Here is a 6,000-nt window from a genome sequence, read left to right on the forward strand (position 1 = left end):
TTTAAATCTTCTTCCTTCATTTGTATTGCTAGTCAAAATTTGATTAAGTGCTGTCATTAAAGTACTGAGCACTACTCAGGAAAACAATAAAAATGAGCCTTGGGATATTTCTTCAGAGCTTTTATAGAACATTTTGGCGCAACTTTGATTTAAGTTGGGCATTGTCATGAAGGATGGAAATGGTGTTTCCTTTACTCCTTCCTAGGATGTTTATATGATTCCATTTATCTGCAATCCTGGGAACCATACAATTCCCAGGGATAGAGCTATATTATTGGGTTTCCTGATGGGTGTTTCACATCTTTTGTGGCTTGTTTAATTTCATGAAGCCCTTTGTGGACAGGACTATTTGTTTTGCCAAATGCAAAGCCCAGCTGAAAGTCACACTCACAAGTTAAAGAAATTTAAAATTATTTGGTTAAATAAAAGACAGCACCTCTTAATCTAGAAATGATAGAGAAGACGTCCAACATCTTCTTGGCTATAACTAAGTATGAAGAAATCCTACTTGAATCATCTCAGTACAAATTAAAAACATGCATTGTAAACCAAATAACCTTCAATTACCAAGTTTTACTTATTTATTTACCTTTTTAATCAAGGGCGAGACCATTAAGCCAAATGCACTGTGGAGCTAGTTAAAACAAAAATGTGTAATAATCTGAAATGCCAAACAAAACCTCTGAATAGACTATATTCACTCACACTGTCATGATGTGATATGAAGTTCAAGGAATTATTTGGGTAATTCTGGTTCTTGGTCTTTGTTATTACATGTATGTTTTCTATAGGTCTGAAAACTAGAGAAATACATAGAAGATAGACATAGAAGTCAGATAAAAGTCAAACCCTGTCAACAAAAGACTGCATTTCCAAAAGTTTTTATTATACATAAGCATAAAGCACCCCAATGCTACTGATGAGAATCTGTTCTCATTATCCAAACAAGACTGAATGATGCTATCCAAACAAGACCAAAACAAACACATGCACACACACGCACACACACTTATGCACGTATGTACACACATACTCTCTCTCTCTCTCTGTCTCTCTCTTTTATTCCTTACTACCCAAATACAGGTGATAAAACTCATCTATGTCTGAAATTAAGGAGGCAAAATGGCCTTGAATTGCAGTAATGTTCCAAACACATTTTAGCAGGTCCAAGAAGGTTGGGACCACAATGACTCAACAAGAACATTTGGCCACTTCCTTATTTGTTATTACTTTGAAATAAAACCGAACTTAAAACATCATACCATGTGCATTCTTTACAGGTTTTTAAATTCTTTATGCAGCAAAAGATGTCATTTGTCTTCTTTCTACACCCATGCCCCTTCTTAATGAATACTTTTCACTTATATAAACCAACAGTTTGTTCTCACAGTTCTAGGTGAGAGGTTTGTGGGCAACATGAGCCTTCTCCAGGCATAGCTGTGACCCAAAATGGACCAGTAAGAATCCTCGAAAATTTGGGACAGAATGCAGAATTTTAATTAAGCTTTATTTGGCACTGTCCAGACAGGGAATAAAATTATAGAAGACAGAGAATATACTGAGGCAGATGCTCACAGCAAAGCTTTCAAAAGATGAACTGTGGCTCCTAATTTTCTAAGATGGTAGGCTTTGTGTCTCTTGAGGCCCAGTAATATTCCTTGCCTTTGTGATCTGCGAAATATCTCTGGATTATTTCAGTGAATTTCCTTTTTTACCTAAGTTAGTTTGAGGAGAGAGTGATCAAATTATCCCTAACTAAAAATCTACTAGGGAATTTCAATTAAAACTCAACCTCACATTTCCTGAACCTATGTTTTAAAATACTATGGTAATCTATAATACGTTAGCAAATATAGAAAAATACAATTAAATCACAGGCTAAACTTAGAGTAGCAAGCCATATACTATTACTATTTTTGCACATCAGAGCTTCTACTGCTAAAGAGGAAAATATTTTTGAAGAGTCTATAAACAGCCCTTAGTTGTTGGCTAGGCACCCACAGAAGCCACCTTTGTCCTTTTAGGCTAAGCCTAAGTGATATTTGGGGATAGGACTGTTTTCTTGTAGGAATGATGGCCCAGTAATGGTGCATCTGACATTTTAAGAGAACCTGAAAATGTACGTTTTACATGAAATTCTACATTTTAAAATGCTGGCAGGCTATTATCAAAAAGATAAAAGGTAACAAACGTTGGCCAGAATGTGGACAAAAGAGAACTCTTGCATACTGGTGGTGGAAATGTAAATTAGTACAGTCATTATGGAAAATAAAAATTAAAAATAGAATTACCATATAATTCAGTAATCCTTTGCTGGGTATACGTTCAAAGGATATAAAACAATATGTCAAAGTGGTATCTGCCTTCCCATATTGATTACAGCATTATTCACAATAGCCAAGTTATGGGGATCAACCTAAGTGTTCATTAATGGATGAAATGATAGAGAAAATTGGCTCTATATACACCATGGAAATTATTTAACCATTTAAAAGAAGAAAATCATGTGACAACATGGCTGAGCCAGGAGGATATTATGTTAAGTGAAATAAGACAGGCACAGAAAGACAAATGCCACATAACCTGATTTATATGTGGAGTGTAAAAAAGTCAAACTCACAGAAACAGAGAATAAAATTGTGGGTACCAAAGGTCGAAGGTTGGAAGATTTGAGGAGGCGTTGTTCAAAGGACACAAAAATTTCAGTGAGAAAGGAAGAATAAGCTCAAGAGATCTGTTGTACATTATGATGACTATAGTTAATAACAATGTATTACATATTTTAAAATTACTGAAATTTAATTTTGAGTGTTTTCATCAAACAATGATAAGCATGCGAAGTAATACATGTGTTAAATGGCTTGGTTTAGCCATTTCACAATGTGCACATATATCAAGACCTTACACTGTACATCATAAATATATATAATTTTTGTCAATTAAATATAATTTCTTAAATAAGAATTTTAAAATAAATATCTATTCACTGGTACAGATGCCATTTTGTATTGATAGGAAAAAAGAAAAATCATATTGCAAAGCATGTTTCTATTTAATTAAAATTGCACACAAGAAAAAAATTAAATCAAATGCCAACAAATAATTGAATTCAAAATACACACACATGCACACACATACAATTTTCATGTAAACAGACAAAAATTTCTGAAGCCCAATTTTGCCCCGTTAGCTGTTGTGTTGTTACTTATGCTTTAAACTTTCATAATGTGGCTTTTACTGATACTACTTGAGTATTTGGCTGCTGAGGTCCAAAAAAATTTATGTGAGTTGCTCTAGGCCAAATAAAACTATGCTGAAAGTGGGGAATTAACATACTTGTGGGTACACATAAAAATCTACAAGGCTATAAATACATCTGGTTCTGACATCAGCTATCAAATTAACCTTTTCACTGAAACATAAATATCATATGTTCCTACCTTTCTAATACTTTTATATGTATTATATTTTTAAAAAGTCAGAACTTCAAAATAATCTTCAGCCTAACATTTTAGTTTGCATCCTCATAACCTCACACTTGGAATGGATTGGTAACTTGTAGCTAGTACGTAGGTCCCCAATTGATTCCCTTCCTATTCACTAGGCATCGAGTTGTTATTGTTATAAGAAAATAGATTTTATCATGTAATTCTACTGTTTTTTTAAGAAATGGCTTTCAGTGATAGACATTACAAAGCTTAAGCCCCTTGACTTTCCAAAGTGGCTCAACTTAGTTCTCCATCTTATTACCCGTCCTTTGAGCTCTACCTAAAACTCTGGGCTATGGCAGCATTCTTCAAAGTTTACCCAACCAAAGGTGTTTTAAGATACACTACAAGATAGCATGATCTGGGGGAGATAAATTTTGTAGCCTAATAAGTTTTGGGAAAGCTAATTAACATAGTTGAACCAATTTGTTTAGTGGGTCCACAAACAATGATAGAGTGCCTTATATGTGTTCTATACTGTGCTAAGCACGAAGTATGGACTGGTAGACAGGAGAGGCACAGTTCCTGTTTCTCCCGGAGCTAAAGTCCAACACGGAAATTCTTAGACCCAAGCTTATTTAACCACAGAATTGCTCCTTAAGCATCCACAACAGTACATATTTTTACGAAACGCTCTTCTCTCTTCCATTGACTTTAATACTTGACCCCATCTCTGCTTTCTTTCACATACTCTTCTTTCTACCTGGGATGCTCTTCATTCTCTTAGTGATTGAACAAACTCTTCTTATCTCTCACTACCCACCAGTTTTCAATTTATTGAGACGCTGTTATGGTAAGCCTAGGAAAGTTTAGTTGCTCTGACCTCTGTCCTACAGGACTTTTGTGTCTTCATATACTTTCTTTCAGGGGTTAGAGTAATATTATTCTCCCTCCTGCCTCCATATATTGAGCAGGGGCCATATATCAGGCCTCTTTGTATTGTGAATTGCTTGCAGACTTCTAGGCAAATATTTGATAAAACCCTCCAATAACATCCATTTCCCCATTCTCTGCACTTAACACTCTTACCCTCTCACTTTACTGAAGATACTCTGACCTCCTTACAGTTCATCACACTCTATTCAAGCATGCTCCTGCCTCACAGCCTTTGCCTTTGCTCTTCCTCTGTTCAGAAAGCTCTTCTTTGTGGGCCTTTTCTAATAATCTGCATAAAATGGCCATTCTCTACCATCCCTAGGATTCTTACTCTGTTTTATTCACCCTATCAGTTCTATGCGGTTAGCTGTTGCCACATAACAAACCACCTCAAAACAGTGACTTAAGACAACAATGATTCACTGTTTCTTAGTTTTGTTGGTTGGCTGGGCCTGACTGATTCCTTCGTTGATTGGCCTGAGCTCATGCAAAAAGCTACAATCAACTGGTTGGTCAGCTGGGTTTGAAGACAGCCTCACTCATATATCTGGCATTTGAGGGTGGCTATTAACCAGAGCATATTAGTTCTCTTTTATGTAACCTCTCATCTTCCTGAAGGCTAGTGTGGCTGTTTTTGTGGCTGACTCAAGGAACTCTTTCAAGAGTTTAAGGTGAGAGTAACAAGGCTTTTTGAATCTGAGTCCCTCAACCTCCAACAGCACTTCTGCTGTATTCGATAAATCAAGTTGCAAGACAAGAAGTGAAAAAGCGATTCCACCTCTCTCTCTGTCTGTGTCTCTGTCTCTGTCTCTCTCTCTCTTTTAATCTTTTTGTTGAGATGGAGTCTTGCTCTGTCGTCCAGGCTGGAGTGCAGTGGTGCAGTCTTGGCTCATTGGAGTAGCTGGGACTACAGGTGTGTGCTACCACACCCGGCTAATTTTTATATTTTTAGTATAGAAAAGGTTTCACCATATTGGCCAGGCTGGTCTCAAACTTTTGACTTCGTGATCTGCCTGCAGTGGCCTCCCAAAGTGTTGGAATTACAGGCATGAGCCACCACTCCCAGCTGGGATTCCACCTCTTAAAGGAAGAGGCTGTAACAAGCTGTAGTTATATTTAATATGCCATATCTTCTAGTCTATCTGTCTATCCATCCATCTGTCTATCCAACCATCCATCTGTCTGGCTATTGCCTACCTGTCTTCCCCATTAAAATGTAAGCCCCTTGAAGGCAGTGGCTTGGCTGTGTCTCCTATTATATTCCCAGTGCATAGGACAGAACCTAGAATTTAGTAGATCTTTAATAAATATTTGTTCAGTGAATTAATGAATGATCTCATTTGGTCATCACAACCATCCTACAAAATAATCAGGAAGATTAAAGTCCTTGAGGCTATGAGCAGGTTCTGTTTTTTTTGAAGCTCTAAAGAGCTCCTAGCACAGAACTTGGCTCCTAGGAGTTGATGCTGGAAAATATTTGCTGACTCACTATTGCTCTCATGGTTTAACAGATAAGAAAACTATAAATTGAGATGCCAATTGGCGTATATGAGGATTTATAACTATTATTAAAGCCAAATTTAAAATATAAATCTTCTGGGTGCAGGTAGAGCAAGATAACCAAATGGAAACCTCT

The sequence above is a fragment of the Cebus imitator genome, unplaced genomic scaffold (genome assembly GCF_001604975.1).
Source record: "Cebus imitator isolate Cc_AM_T3 unplaced genomic scaffold, Cebus_imitator-1.0 Scaffold68, whole genome shotgun sequence".
NCBI lineage: Eukaryota > Metazoa > Chordata > Mammalia > Primates > Cebidae > Cebus > Cebus imitator.